Source organism: Hyaena hyaena, unplaced genomic scaffold (assembly GCF_003009895.1).
Source record: "Hyaena hyaena isolate Hyena2069 unplaced genomic scaffold, ASM300989v1 scaffold_270, whole genome shotgun sequence".
Taxonomy (NCBI): domain Eukaryota; kingdom Metazoa; phylum Chordata; class Mammalia; order Carnivora; family Hyaenidae; genus Hyaena; species Hyaena hyaena.
In genome coordinates, this window is record NW_024080901.1 from 1,129,568 (window position 1) to 1,146,774 (window position 17,207).

Sequence of the window (17,207 nt, forward strand, 5' to 3'; positions counted from 1 at the left end):
TTATCATTTTTGCCGTGAAGATATTCTTTAACTTGACTATATTTTCAAGGTTTTTGCTGTGAAATTTTAATGAAAGTGGAGTTTTTTAATAATGTGAGCAAACTTTTTAAAATTTTTATATTACTAATTTTGAGAGAGAGAGAGAGAGCTTGTGCTCAATAGTCGGGGAGAGGCAGAGAGAGAGGGAGAGAGAGAGAATCCCAAGCAGGTTCTGTGCTGATGTGGGGTTTGAGCTCACAAACTGTGAGATCATGACCTGAGCTAAAGTTGTGAGATCATGACCTGAGCTGAAGTTGGATGCTTAACCAAGTGAACCACCCAGGTGCCCCAAGAGGCCCATTTTTATATGTATTAACAAAATATTTAAACATTTTTGATGATCCACATATATGTCTGTTCTTAGATTCTTCTTTGAACCATTTGTAACACCTTTCTGGCTCCCTCATTAATCAATGAGTCAAATCTTTGATATGTTTTAATTTTTAATTGTATAATAGTCATAAGTTTACCTTTGAAAAAATAATCCTTAACAGTTTTGGTGATCATCTACTGAGATGACCTGTCGACAAAGCCAGGTAAACTGCATTGCTAAATAAGTGTACCTCATGGATTACATAATTTCTCAATGCCCTTGCTGTCCATAATACGTTCTAACCTTCAAGATTTAGCAGAAGAATAACATAGGTTGAATGAACTGATGAGAAATTGTATTTATTTTATTATTATTTTTTAAAATATTTATTTATTTTGAGAGAGAGAGAGAGAGAGAGAGAGAGAAAGAGACTGCATGTGAATGAGGGAGGGGCTAAGGGAGAGCAAGACACAGAATCTTAAGAGGCTCCAGGCCCTGACCTGTCAGCACAGCTGACAAACTGTGAGATCATGACCAAGGCAAAGTCAGATGCCTAACTGACTGAGCCACCCAGGGGCCCTGAGAAATTGTATTTTTAAATGAAACAATAGAATATCATTGTTTTCATGTTCTACTTACTGGATATAGGAGGAAGCTCTTTATCTTTCTTCTTAAACAATTTTTAAAAATTTTTTAATGTTTTATTTATTTCTGAGGGAGAGAGAGAGAGAGCATGAGCAGGAGAGGGTCAGAGAGAGAGGGAGACACAGAATCTGAAACAGGCTCCAGGCTCTAGCTGTCAGCACAGAGCCCGACATGGGGCTCGAACCCACGAACCATGAGATCATGATCTGAGCCGAAATCAGACACTTAACTGACTGAGCCACCCAGGCACCCCATTATTAACCTACTTCTAACCCATAAGTTATTAGACTGTGCTTTTGTAAATGAAGTGAAATATTTAAAATGGTAACTGATTCTCATGGACACCTATTTGAATTAAAAACTTCTTACCGAGAATAAAACTATCAGACTATTAGAAGAAAACACAGGTGTAAATCTTTATGACTTTGGGTTAGGCAATTGTCTCTTAGATATGGCATTAAAAACACAAGTAATAAAAGAAAAAAATACTTAAATTGGAGTTCATCAAAATTAAAAATGATTGTGATTTCAAGAACCCAAGAAAGTGAAAAGACAACCCACAGAAAGAGAGAAAATGTTTGTGAATCATATATCTGATAAAGGTCTAATTACCCAGAGTATAAAAAATTTCTTACAACTCAACAATAAAAAGACAAACTAATTAAAAATAGACATAGGATCTGAATAGACGGACATTTTTACATGTGATATACAAATGACCAATAAAGATGTTCAATATGCCCAGCATCAATATTGGGAAAATGCAAATCAAATTCAGTATGAAATACCACTTCACACTCACTGGATATAATAAAAAAGACAGATAATGACAAGTGTTGGTGATGATGTAGAAGAATTGGAACCATCACGCTCTGCTGGTGGGAATGTGAAATGGTGCATCATTGGAAAACAGTTTTGAAATTCCTTGAAAAGCTATCCATAGAGTTATCAAATGACCCTGAAATTCCATTTCTAGGTACATACCCAAGAGAAGTGAAAACAACTGTATACACAAAATCTCGGGCACAGGTGTTCATAACAGTGTTATTCATAATAGTGAAAAAGTAGAAACAGTCCAAATGCCCATTAATTGATGAATGGGTAAACAAGATGTAGTATATCCACACAATGATATATTCAGCTACATAAAAAGGAAATATGGATTCATGCTACAACAGGATGAACTTTGAAAATATTATGGTAAATATTATGGCAAAGTCAGACATAGCAAGCCACATATTATAAGAGTCAATTTATATAAAATGTCCAGAATAGGCAAATCCTTAGAAACAGAAGTAGATTAGTCTTTACCAGGGGCTGGGGGTGAGGAAAATGGGTAGCAACTACTAATAGATAAAGTGTTTCATTTTGGAGAGATGAAAGCATTCTGGAATTAGATGGCAGTGATGGTTGCACAACTTTGTGAATGTCCAGAGCTGCTGTATCACATATTTTGAAAAGGTATGTGGATTATATCTCAGAAAAAAAAGATTAAAAAATACAATAAAAACTTTACTGAATCTCCTTATTTTTCATGAAAAAATATTGTTTGCATGTATTTGATAAGACTCTATCCTCTTGGAGTGCACGGCTGGCTCAAGTGGTAGAACATGTGACTTTTGTTCTTGGGGTCATGAACCTGAGCCCCATGTTGGGCACAGAGATTACTTAAAAGTAAATAAATAAATGACCCATACTTAAAAAAAGAAAAAGAAGAGGATAGTCTTCGAGGCTCCTTGCCCAACTTGGGGCTTGACCCTCATGACCCTGAGATCAATAGCCACATGTTTTACCAAATGAGCCAGCCAGACACCCTTATTTTCTTCTTTACCAAAATATAAGTAGACAAACTATGCAACAAAGGCTGTAGCTAGAATGTCATTTTTGAGAATAATGTTTACTTAATAACGCTTACTTACAAGTATGATGAGCCACTTTAAGGAAAATAAGTTGACTTCATTTATGCCTACAAAACCCTCCAAGGAAACTTAACTTGGTGCCTAGTTGATAGCATGCTAGGTCATAGTTGATAAGGAAGGTTACGTAGGCCAGGAACCTAAGAGAATGTTTGGGACCTCAAGAAAGAGATTCATCAAACTCATAAATATTGCAAATGTAAGATGGTAAAGAGGATTTCCTGGGCTTTGTTTCATAGTCTCACAATAGCAAAAGAGAGGCTTTTAGAAGTTCAGTTCAAGATTCCTTATGAAAACTTCCAGGCAGAAGTTAATATGGTGGTCTTAGTACTGTTCAACACCGTATGACTACAGATTTACAAAGCAATCTCAAGAAGGCCTGTATGGTCAATTAATACTTGTTGCATCTATATAAATAATTAAGCCCAAACTAATGAGACTAGCCATTTTTTATGTGTACAAAAATAAAATTTGAGATTATTATGATTACAAGAGGTGCAAGGGAGATCATTAGAAAAAAATCTTTGAATTGGACAAAAAAAAGATGACTGGTTTTATTTTCAATGAATACCTTTCTAGTGTACCTTTCCAAGTTATCTTTTTCTAAAGGGTTTTTCACATTTTCTTTTCTTTTTAATAGTGTTTATTTATTTTGAGAGAGAGAGAGTGAGCACAGGGGAGGATCAGAAAGAGAGGGAGAGAGTGAATTCCAAGCAGGCTCCATGCTGTTAGTGCAGAGCCCTATGCAGGGCTCAAACCCAAGAACCATGAGATCATGATCTGAGCTGAAATCAAGAGTTGGTCACTTAACTGACTGAGCCACCCAGGCACTCCCACCTTTTATTTTCTTTAAATGAGCTATTTCACAACTATGCAACTGTAGAAAACAGTAATTCAAATGTATTTTTTAATCACAAAAAAGAGGGGAGAAGTAACAACAAACATCACAGAAATCCAAACAATTATAAGAGAATATTATGAAAAACTACATGCCAACAAAATGAACAACTAGAAGAAATGGATAAATTCCTAGAAATGTATAGCTTACCAAAACTGTGACAGGAAGAAAGAGAAAATTTGAACAGACCAATTACCAGCAAAGAAATTGAATCAATAATCAAAAAATTCCCAACAAACAAAAGCCCAGGACCAGATGGCTTCACAGATGAATCCTACCAAACATTTGTAGATGAGTTAATATCGATTCTTCTCATACTATCCTAAAAAATAGGAAAAGAAAGAAAAATTCCAAATTCATTCTATGAGGCCAGTATTACCCTGATACCAAAACCAGATAAAGAGGCAACAAAAAAGGGAACTACAAGCCAATAGCCCTGATGAATGTAGATGCAAAAATCCTCCACAAAATACTAGCAAACCAAATCCAACAATAAAAAAACTATTTAAAAATTAATTAAAAAATTATTCACCATAATTCAGTGGGATTTATTCCTGAGTTGCAAAGGTGGTTCAATAGTCACAAGTCAATCAAATGAGATATGTCACATCAATAAGAGAAAAGATAAGAACCATATGATCATTTCAATAGATGCAGAAAAGCATTTGACAAAGTACAACATACACTCTTGATAAAAGCCCTCCACATAACAAAGGCTATATAGGAAAAAACCTACAGCTAACATCGTCCTCAATGGGGAAAAACTGTGAGCCTTTCCCCTTAGGTCAGGAACAAAACAAGGATGTTCATTCTCACCACTTTTATTCAATATAGCACTAGAAGTCCTAGCCATAGCAATCAGACCACAAACAAACAAACAAACAAACAAACAAAAGGCATGCAAATTGGTAAGGAGTAAGTAAAACTTTCACTTTTTGCAGATGGCATGATACCATATGTAGCAAACCCAAAAGACTCCACCTCAAAACTGCTAGAACTAATAAATGAATTCAGTAAAATCACAGGATACAAAATCAATGTACAAAAACTGTTGCATTTCTAAACACCAATCATGAAACAGCAGAAAGAGAAATTAAGAAAACAATCCCATTTACAATTGCACCAAAAATAATAAGATACCTAGGAATAAACCTAACCAAAGACTTGAAAATCTCTTTCAGTTGTATTCTGAAAACTATACAACACTGATAAAAGAAAGTGAAGATGATACAAAGACATTCCATGTTCATGGATTGGAAGAACAGATATTGTTAAAAAGTCTATACTACCCAAAATAATCTACAGATTTAATGCAATCCCTATCAAAATACCACCAGCATTTTTCATAAAACCAGAACAATCCTAAAATTTGTATGGCACCACAAAAGATCCTGAATAGCCAAAGCAATTTTGAAGAAGAAAAAGCTGGAAGCATCACAATTCTGGACTTCAAGTTATATTGCAAAGGTGTAGTAATCAAAACAGTACGGTACTGGCACAAAAATAGACATGTGGATCAACAGAACAGAGAGAGAACCCAGAAATAAACTTACAATTATATAGTCAATTAATCTTTGATAAAGCAGGAAAGAATATCCAACAGGAAATAGTCTCTTTAACAAATGGTATTGGGAAAACTGGACAGCAACATGCAAAAGAATGATGCTGGACCCCTTTCTTACACCATACACAAAAATAAATTCAAAATGGATTAAAGACCTAATTTTGAGACCTAAAACCATAAAAATCCTAGAAAAGAGCACAGGCAGTAATTTCACTGACATCAGCCATAGGAACTTTTTCCTAGATAAATCACCTGAGGCAAAGGAAGCAAAAGCAAAAATAAACCATTGAGACTACATCAAAATAAAAACCTTCTGCATAGTGAAGGAAATGATCAACAAAACTAAAAGGCAACCTATGGAATGGGAGAAGATATTTGTAAACGACATATCTGATAAAGGGTTTAGTATCCAAAATTTATAAAGAACTTATAAAACCCAATACACCAAAACCAAAAAATCCAATTAAAAAATGGAAAAAGACATGAACAGATATTTCTCCAAAAAGACATACAGATGACTGACGCATGAAAAGATGCTCATCATCATTTATCATCAAGGAAATGCAAATCAAAACTACAATGAGCTATCATTTCATCCCTGTCAGAATGATTAAAATAAAAAACCAAGAAATAACAGAGGTTGGTGAGGATGTGGAGGAAAAAAAAAAAACCCAAAAACAGAAAAAACCCCAAATCTCTCTTGCTTTGTTTGTGGGAATGCACACTGGTGCAAACACTCTGGAAAACTATATGGAGTTTTCTCAAAAAGTTAAAAATAGAACTACCCTATGATCCTGCAATCACACTCGTGGGTATTTACCCAAAGAATACAAAAACACTATTTCAAAGGGTACATGCATCCCTATAATGCAGCATTATAGCAGCATTATTTACAATAGGCAAGACATGGAAGCAGCACACATGTCCATAAATTGATGAAAGCATAATGAAGATGTGATTAATATATACAGTGGGATATTATTCAGTCATAAAAAAGAATGAAATCTTGCCATTTGCAACAACATGGATGGAGCCAGAGAGTATAATGCTAAGTGACATAAGTCGAGTCAAAGACAAATATATAATTTCACTCGTGGAATTTCAGAAAGAAAACAAGTAAGCAAAGGGGAAAAAGAACAGAGAGAGAGAGAGAGAAATCAAGACACAGACTCTTAACTAAAGAGAACAAACTAATGATTATCACAGGGTCATAGGGAAGGTGGGTGAGGGGATAGATGAAATAGATGATAGGAATTACGGAGTGCACTTGAAATGAGTACTGGGTGATTAAAGTAAACTTAGAAAACGTTTTTTTTTTGTTTGTTTGTTTTTGTTTTTTCTGGTAGAGGTCAGTTTTCCATTAGTGAATTTATTTCAGCATCTTTTAAAAAAGACTTTATTTTTAAGTAATCTCTACATTCAATGTAGGGCTCAAACTCACAGCCTTGAGATCAAGAGTCGCATGCTCCACCAACTGAGCCAGTCAGGCGCTCCCATTTCAGCATTCTTGATTGCTTATATGGGTTTCTGCTCTTCGGCTTCTCCTTTGAACTGATTGTAACATCTTAATCATTCTCTCATTAATTAGTATGTTAAGTAAAATATTTGATACATATTTATTGTACATATTTGTACAAGAGTCATGATTTTACCTTTGTCACAATGTGCTGGGACAATGAATCCAAAAATCTTTTTTTTTTTAATTTGAGCATAGTTGATGCATATTACAGTAGTTTCAGGTGTACAGCATAGTGATTTGACAAGTTTATATGTTATGTTCTCCATAAGAGTAGATACCATCTGTTATCACATAATGCTATTAAAATATTTTTGACTGTATTTCTTACGTCATGTCTTTTATTCCCATGACTTATTCATTTCATAACTAGAAGGCTGTATCTCCCAATCCTCTTTACCCAGAAAGTGTTTCTTTTGTCTTAAGTAACTGTTTGGGAATTGGGCTCTATGCTGGTAGAAGTTCACCCTAAGGAATGACTTTGGTAGGAATTATCTAGCAGTGTTGGAGCAGGGAAGTCCATCTGTGCCTGTGATGGCACACACCAAGACCTGGGCACAAGGCAACTTTTGAGATGTGAGATAAAACCATGCTGGTCTTAACATGGTATTGGAGTGAAGTGCAGTTTGGTGCAGTTTGTGTCTTTAAGTTAGCAGATGGAATATTCTCAGCGGGAACTTCTTTGAGACCTTGAGTTCATCTAGTGGCTGGCAGCACAGATATGTCATTCTAGACAAGCTTATATATCTGTACATTTGATGGATTAGACTATGATCCAGAAAATGTAAGATGCAAGAAAATGTTTGGTAAAAGATTATTTACATTTTTCTGGCTAAAGAGGGAGATTAACACATTTGAAGCAGTAATGTTTCCTTACAGAAGGATTTTAACTAAATAAAAGAAGTATAGAATGTTTTGAGGTGGTGGAAGAGATTCTTGAATAAATTAAAGTTGGCTACTGGTTAAGAAAACATTACAAATTCCTGTATTGTTTGTGTTCATGGTCATTCTCTGGATCCTATACAACATAAAGTCTCAGGTTGGAGAGGGAATGAAAGATAAAGTTATACTGTACTTCTTGGGGCTTTATGTTGAGGGATATTAATCAAAAGGTAATAAAATCAAGGTAACCTGAGTAGAGCCTTTGTACTCAAAGCTAATTCTGACAGAGAGGAGAACAGAAACTTTGGGAGCTGGCACATGATGTATAAGTAGCTAAAGCATGGCAGAATCTGAAGAGATTGTTATTGTTTGTGGAAGTGATTCTCAGAAGAATAAAGAGTTGATGAATTTGAACTTGTATTACTTTAAAAAAATTTTTTTTTATTAAAAAACTTTTTAATGATTATTTATTTTTGAGACAGAGAGACAGAGTGTGAGCAGGGGAGGAGCAGAGACAGAGGGAGACACAGAATCTGAAGCAGGCTCCAGGCTTTAAGCTGTGGGGCCAATGTGAGGCCTGAACTCACTAACTGCTAGATCATGACCTGAGCCGAAGCCAGACACTTAACTGACTGAGCCACCCAGGCACCTCAGAACTTGTGTACCTTTTGAAAAAAAAAAAAAAAAAAAGAGGGGAACAAAAAGAGGAGCTGAATCAGTATCCAAGTTTTGTCACATTTTGGGACTCTGGCCAGAATGTGTAAAAGACTCTTAGGAATTTCTTTAGAGTAGATGGTAAGGTTTGACCTGTCCCAAGTTGATAGAAGGTTGGAGGACTGGAAGCTTGTAATATCTGTAATTATTTGCTATCCTCATCTCAGGTTGATTGAATGATGCCACCAGGGACATTAATTCCTCTGCACTTTAGGCCTGTGCCTGTGTGTGGGTTGAGCAACCTTCTCAAGCTTTAGAAAGCAGTATGCAGAAAAGTAGAGAAACATGGGGCTGGTGGTTGAGGAGGGGTAGATTCAGCATGCACAGAAGTTTCTATCACAGCTGAAACTGAAATGAGAAGAGGGACAAGGGGTACCAAAGTGTCTCCTACAATAGCTCAAGTGGGTAAGTCCATCCCGTGTTCCAGGAGTAGGAATATGATTTAACTGGGAAATCAAAATACTGCATACTCTGTTCTCCCCAAAATATTGCATCTCTGAGGTGACTGGTTTAGGAATGGGCACGTCACCCATTTGCACTAAACAGAGTCAGAAGTTTTGTTTGTCTACTGTGAAAAAGAAGCTTTTTTATTTGTTGGATAAGAAGCAGCAGAAAAGTAAACTTAGAGATGCTGATTGCCATCCTGCTATGATGTGGAATAAATTTCCATATAGAAAGCCAACACAGAAGAAAGAAAAGTTGAGAGATGGATCAAGAACAGGTCTTATTGACATCATTTGAGTGTGGAATCTAGAAAGAAGGCCTTAAGTCTCATTTACATAGTCAAGAATTCCCTCTTCCTCCTCGCTCACTTTTCCCCACTCCCAACCCAGTTTTCATTGCTTATAATAGAAAGAAACATGACAGACACAGAATCTTTTCTCAATTGGCCAGGGCTTTAAAGAATGAATGAGAAGTCAAGAATGTCTGTTAGTAGAAAGGGGCCACCTTGTAACTATGGGACCTGAACTTTTCTGTCAATCAATAAGTCAAGACCCTGTTGAATTGTAAAATCAATTTCTGTCCACATGCAAATTTCCTTCCCTTCCCTGTAGTTGTAGCAACGGGTCATTTGATTGCCACTTGGATTTTTTGTTTCTGGTCCCTTTTTGGGCAACTTGACTATGCATTAAAAATGTTTATTATATTTACCTACTGTTTCTAAATGTTTGTAGCAGAAAAGTTTTCTGTTTATCTTCTTTTTTTTTAAATAAAAATTTGTATTTATTTAGAAACATTCAGAATGTCAACAAAACAGCTGCATCCTTTTTTGTTTGCAATTACAAAGTGGTATTCAGTTAATAGAACAAAAATTATTTCTTATAAGCTGCATCAGAGACAACTGAAGATAAAAAAGCTACCATTCCCATGCATAACGTAGTTTCTACCAGGCACCAACAAGAACCTGCTTTAAATTTCCATACTGATTTTAACCCCCATACTGTACAGACAAAATTAGTGGCTACTGAAAATACCTACAGAACAGGGCTATCTAAAGACACATTTGGTGGTGTGTTAACTATACAAAAAAAGACACTGTACAGTTTAATTTTTTTAACACTTATTTATTTTGAAGAGACAGAGAGACAGAGTGCAAGCAGGGGAGGGGCAGAAAGAGAGGGAGACACAGAATCCGAAGCAGGCTCCAGGCTCTGAGCTGTCAGCACAGAGTCCAATGCGGGGCTCAAACTCACTAACTGGGAAATCATGACTTGAGCGGAAGTCAGACATTCAACCAACTGAGCCACCCAGGCACCCCAACACTGTACAGTTTAAAAACAAATCTTACACAGCCTTACATTTCAATTTTTTTCCCTTTAAAATGAATTAGTTGTGTGCAAGCAGGTTAAATGTTTTGTAGACAAGAAAAAAAGCTGCACTAGACCCAGCTTATTCATCATTATCATCTTCTTCACCTGCGTTTTCATCTTCCTTCCTTCACCCTCTTCATCTTCTTTCTCTTCCTCCTCCTCTTTCTTCTTCTCACTATTTTTGGCCTTGATAACTCCCTTTTTTTTTTGCTGCTGCATCAAGTTTTCCTTTAGCTCAGTATGCAGCAAAATCTTTTTCATATTTTTCTTCAGCTTAGCAACTTTCTTTTTGTAATGTTGCTCATGATCTGCAGCAATGTTATTCCACATCTCTTCCAGTCTCTTTGCAACCTCACCAACGGATGGGCCAGGATGCCCTCCTTTGATTTTGGGGTGATTCTCAGAACAAAACAAGAAAAAGGCCAAAGGATTCCTCTTGGGTGCCTTGGAATCCTTGAATTTCTTTCTTGTTTCCCCTGTAGTGGGGATGGTGGGGGATTATAAGTTTTCATTTTTCTTTTGTAATGGGCCTTATCTGCTTTTTCCATGTCTTCTTTAACTTTAGTTGTTATTTGTGAAAGGGTTGGGCCTGATAGAAACTTATTTGACCCTCTGAGATATATTCCACATACACCTAAATTTGTGAGGTAGAGCCAATTTCCCCCAAATGGTAATCTAATCATTTTATTGACTTTTCTCATTCTCCACCTCATTTCTGACACTTTGTCACACGTGCTTCCTAAACTACCCATACCAAGTGTTTATCTCAGGGCCTAATTAAGGGGTGACATAAATTAAAACTCACTTATTTATTAAATTATTTGGTCATTTCCATTATTTAATTTAATCCTCCCAACAGCCCTTAGAAGTACAGTGAGAAGAACATAAGCATTATCTCTATTTTATTTTGACTGAATTCTAGTGGGATTATATTATGCCTATGGCACTATATTCAGTAAGTGACGGAATCTAACTTCAAAGCTAAGTATGTCTGATTCTAAAATTTTATAGCATTTTGTGTTTTGGATTAGTTACTTTACCTGTCTTTTACCTGTTCTTTTCTCATATGTAAAATGAAGATAATAAAGTATGCTAACACATAGGATTATTGTATTGGTTAGATGAGATATTGTGGATATGGGATGTAGTACCTATAAAATATTAGTTATTATATCAGTTATCTTTCAGTATGTGATGAGCAATCTCAAATTCTCAGCTGTTCACAACAATAAATATGTATTTCTTGTTCAGGTACATATTGTCAGCTACTGATTGGATGTTGTGATTATTCTCCAGACTGCAGGCTAAAGTTGCTCCACATATCTCCTTATTTTAGGACCTAACCTAAAGGAAAACTATGCACAACATGCTTTTCTGATGGTGGAGGGCACAGGAGCTAGAAGACTTTTGGAATCTTGCAATTCCTTTAGCACCTTCTGTTTGGTAGTGTTACATACCAAATATTTCATTGGTCAAAGCAAGTCAGATGTCCAAACCCAAAGTGCACAGGGGTGGTGGCGGGGCAAACATTTTATTAACAAAGGACGGAGTGAATAATCTACCACAGATATAATTATTTTTGCTTCCATGGTATTCAGTTGCATTTTCTGACCACTGGAATAGAAGGTGGATTATAAAAAAGACATGGCAGGGGGACAAGAAAGCATTTATTTATTTATTTATTTTTTAAAAATATTTTTTTATTTATTTCTAGCAGAGAGAGAGAGACAGCATGAGCAGGGGAGGGTCAGAGAGAGAGGGAGACACAGACTCTGAAACAGGCTCCAGGCTCTGAGCTGGCAGTCAGCACAGAGCCGGACGCGGGGCCCGAACCCACGAACCGCGAGATCATGACCTAAGCGAAAGTCGGACGTTTAACCGACTAAGCCACCCAGGCGCCCCAAGAGAGCATTTATTAAATGTCAGAAGAAAAAGTTCAGACGAAAGCTTCTATGGGCATTCAGACAGCTAATGTGTGAACTACAAGGATGGGGAAAGATCATGAATGAGAGAGGGCTTGAGTTGGGCCTTGAGAGATACTTAGGATTTAGACAAAAGTCATTCTAAGCAGTTGTAGCAGGACGAGTGAAGTACAGAGGTGGACTTTGTTATTGGTGGTTTGGCTTTGTTATTGGGGGGCTTTTGATGGAAGCAATCACTGAAGGTGGGCTGGACCGCCTGGACGTCAGGGAAGCGGCAAAAGGAAGACTTCCAGAAATTGTGAGCAAGATTCAGAATTCAAAGTTATGTTTCAGTAAGATCGGCCTGGGTATCGTGTAGGAGGGCAGATGGATAGCAGAGAGTATTTCTCCAGCATCATACACAGCAGCCGTTCTTCTTTCTTCAAAGTTGTACACTGGCTCTGTGAGACAAGCATTATAACAAAAATGTGGTGAGCATGACAAATATTTCTTCAATGCAGACTTGACTCCCACTAGTAAGAAAATGAAGATTGTCTTACTTGTTTTTCTCTGAATCTCCTATTTGACCAAATAAAGAGCATGCTTTGGTAAGAGACGATACTTCCCACACAAAAACATAAAGTAACATATCAGATAGATGGGATGCATTTACTATGAAACTTTGCAAACTGGATGAAAATATTTGTGTACTATCATTTTATTTTGCTTTTGAAACAACCAAGGAAAGAAAATCTGAACACAATTTTCTGTCGTGCACTTAAAAATAGAGAAATATTTGTAAAATTTTCCATCATTGGGTTCCTTAGCAAAATACAATGCCTAGGAGCTTTTGGAAAGCAGTGACAGTGGCTGTGGTAAGATTTCTACCTATTATTATTTCATTATTTTTCTATTTTTGTTGTTGTTGTTGGTTTATTAATGGCTTCTGATAAATATTTGTTGTGCTAATATTGCTTTATTCTGGATTTGAAAATTAGTAATAGGTTCAGATGAGGTTATTTGGTTTTCAAAATTGGATTTATGACTTAGCTAAGTGAAAAAAAAGTGATGTATATATTACCAATCACCTAGAAATTAAGATAATTGGGTCACCATTATTTGTGGCATGAGACTATATTACTTCATAATTAATATGATATGGAAAGTAGGTATCACAGGAGAAAAGCACTTTTAAAAAGTATAGCTTAACATCTGCAATCTTTGAGAGTAGAATAGAGAGAGAGAGAGAGAGAGCAGAGACTGAACATTTATTTAGCTTTCTCTTATGCAGGCACTGCTAAAAGTGTTTTACTCATTTATTGTAGCAGTAACTCTATAAAGCATTTATTACTATTATTCCCATTTAACAAAAGAGGAAACTCAGGTTCTGCAAGGTGAAGGAGACTGCTCATGACTTCACAGCTAGTAGCAGGTAAAAAGCCAGTACTCAACTGTGTGGGTTTGATCCTGTGTCCAATCCCTTTCGACTACGTTTTCCACATTGCTCCACTCTCTTATTTCTTAATCCTGTTTTGGGAGTTGGATTCCACATTGAACCTAGCATAGCTATTTTAGTTAGTGGAAGGTTTATGTGTCAGTGATCTTGATTTATGTTTATATTAAAAAATGTTGAATTAGCACCATGAACCAGAGAATTAAATTTATAATTTGGCTCTTAAGAATATTTACTTATTATAAAAACAATTTTATTATAGCAATAATAAACATTTTAAAATGTCTGAATACTACAGTAAATAATCTATTTGTCCATGTTTTCTTTTAATTTTTGTCTACATACATACATGGTTTGGAAACAGTTGTGTACTTTAATTAAACATTTTAGGGGCATCTGGGTGACTCAGTGGTTGAGCATCCGACTCAGCTCAGGTCATGATCTCATGGTTTGTGAGTTCGAGCCCCACATCAGGCTCTGAGCTCAGAGCCTGGAGCCTGCTTCAGATTCTGTGTCACCCTCTGTCTCTGCCCCTCCCCTGCTTACACACTCTGTCAAATAAGAAAACATTAAAAAAAAATTAAAAAGCCACTTAAATAACTATTCCACTAAATGGACATATTATCATTCACTAAAGCATACCTAGATTATTTAAAATTAAGTTGTTTTCAATTTTCTACTATGCTGCAATTAGCTTTTAAATTAAGATATGGCTTTCCTTATTTCATTATGATTTCTTTAGGATAAATTTCTAATCGATATTGAGTCAACGGGCAAGAGAATGAAAAATTAATACAAAATGTTTTATTTAAACAATATTTAAGCTTACTTGAATTGGAAGCCACACTGAAAGCATAATGTTGAGATGGTCATTGTGTCAAGGGTCTCTAAGACCAACCTCAGAATTGATGATTTGCTAAAAAGGCTCACAGAACTCAGAAAAGCTGTTATATTCATGGTTATGGTTTATTACAGTGGAAGAATGAAGATGAAAATCAGCACTGAGGAAATACACATGACTAAAGTCCAGGAGAAACCAAGAATGAGCACTAGGTATTGCCTCTCAGGGTACTTGTAGGGGGATGCCCTGTTCTCCCATCAATGACATGTGACATGTGCGAAGTAGTGAGCCAGGGAAACTTTCCTGAGCCTTGGTATCCAGTATTTTTATTGGGAATCAGTCAATTGGGGATTATTGTTTTTATGTGGGGATCCAGCCTCAAAAAGACCAAATTGATGCAGCATGACCCAAGGTCTGAGGCATATAAAAACCATCATATCAGGCAGGATATCCCAAGGCAGAAGTTATTTCCCAGGAATATCAAGGGGAAGGGATTGTCCCTTCTTTGAAATGGGCAGGGTTTGAGTAACAACCCAAGTCTGCTGAATTAACCTTTTACTGCATAGGGATGTAGAAATATTTCAAGAAATAGGATTTAAAAATCATGATATTGTAATGTTAAAGGAGGTTAATTATTAGTCCAAATTTTACTTTTACAGTGTGGGTAGCTGTGGCTCAGAGCAGCTAAATTATTGACCCATCACTCTGCTAGGTAGCAACAGACAAAATACATAAGGATTAAGTGGGAGATTTTCAATTATCTACAACATCTTGGAAATATATACTGTTAAATACTTTTTCTTATTAAAATCCTACCCTATTTGTTCTCAGCTTTTAGAATGTAGATATAATGCCTGTGGTCTGTCTTTTCTTTCTTTCTTTCTTTCTTTCTTTCTTTCTTTCTTTCTTTCTTTCTTTCTTTCTAATGTTTATTTACTTTTGGGAGAGAGAGAGAGACAAAGAGAATGACTGAGGGAGGATCAGAGAGAGAGGGAGACACAGAATCCAAAGCAGCCTCCAGGCTCTGAGCTGTCCACAGAGTCCAATGCGGGACTTGAACTTATGAACTGCGAGATCATGACCTGAGCTGAGGTCAGACGCTTAACCAACTGAGCCACCCAGGTACCCCTGTGGTGCTTATTTCTAATGCACCTGTGACCCACCTTTAGAGATTCTCATTTGATAAATTTGGGTAGGACCCAGGATTTTGCATTTTTAACAAAGTACTCAGATCACTTCTGATACTGGTGGACCTAGGACTACACTTTCAGAAACATTGTTACACACTGATGACTGATAATCTTCCCACAACCCCTATTAAATCATGCCTTTGTGTGTGTGTTTGTTTTTAAAGCCGGTGGCTCTCCACTTTCCACTTAAATAGGTACCTCTTTCTTCTGCCTGTCCTTTCACTATTTCACTAACTTCCACAATATAGCCCCAAGTACCTTTTCTCTCACTCTTCCCTGGAACCCTATCAGAATTGAGCTTGGACTACTTCCTGAACAGTTCGTAGGCGTTTTTACCTTTATAATCTGTTCCTATTGTTTACTCATTGTAGTTATTACCTTTTTGTCTGCCTGGCATTCCTTTTCATCTTCATTGTAGGGAATCTGCCCTTATCTTGTTCCATGTGGTTGGTGGGAATGTGGGTAGACAGGCAGGAGTGTGATAGGACGGACTGTCAGTTACGTGTCAGCTTACTAGCGGACTGTGGGGTTGCCCGTGATCCAAATCTGGCCAAATACAGTGCTCAGGCCAGGTTTTGTTTTGTTCTGTTTTTGGGTTTTGTTTTGTTTTTTTTTTTCACACAATCTGGGACAACCAGTAACCTTCCATGTGATATTACCTATGGACACTGAAAGGAAAGTCATCTGTTTCCTTTGATGTTGTTGAACTGAGTAGTAATCCTGGAGTTTCTCTGGCTGTATCCATCCTCCGTGACATGAGGGAAATCTGTCTCTAAATAGAAAAATGGAGACCCTCATACAAAGAGAAGTAGAGCCAAATATGAAGAGAGATAGTAAACACAATTTGAATTCTATTCCAGTGGTGCCTGAGACCTGTCTCCAGTAGCCACATCTGCCCTTTCCAGTTAGGTGAGCTAACAAATCCCTGGTTCCAGCCATTGTTTTCTTCTTTTTTTTTTTAACAATACAAATTTATTATCTTACAGTTCTGCAGGTCAGATGTCCAGTGTGAGCCTCACTGAGCTAAAATCAAGGTGTCATTAAGGTTGCATTCCTTTCTGGAAGCTCTAGGGAAGAATTCTTCACCTTGCTCATTTAAATTGTTGGCAGAATTCTGTTCCTCGCAGGTGTGGACTGGAGTCGTCACCGTTGCTAGCTGACTATCAGCTGAGGCTGTTTCCAGCTTCTGTTGCTGTCCACGTGTCTAGGCTCATGAACCCCTCCATCTGAAAAGCTAGCATTTCTGCCTTCTCCTTTTCTCAATCAATTTTAAATTTAAATTTGAAATTTGTAATGATTGAGTTATATATGCATTTCCTCAGTTAGCTAACGGAAGCCTCTCCTAATCAAGACATGACTTTACTAGTCTTTGAGCATTTCCTTGCCTTGTAGTGTAAGATGTTCCAGGTTCACCTTATATTATTTCTGCCCGAGACCTAGAACCAACTACTTCTCTTTTTTTAGAGTGAAATGGTATTTCGATTGACATAGTCTAGGCTCCAGGGATGCTCATTACCAACAATG

General features: G+C 36.7%; 1 pseudogene; it reads right to left on the minus strand.

Moving 5' to 3' along the window:
- Positions 1-10,377: 10,377 nt before the first annotated feature.
- On the minus strand, positions 10,378-11,050 carry LOC120240913 (annotated as a pseudogene).
- Between the last annotated feature and the right edge of the window lie 6,157 nt (positions 11,051-17,207).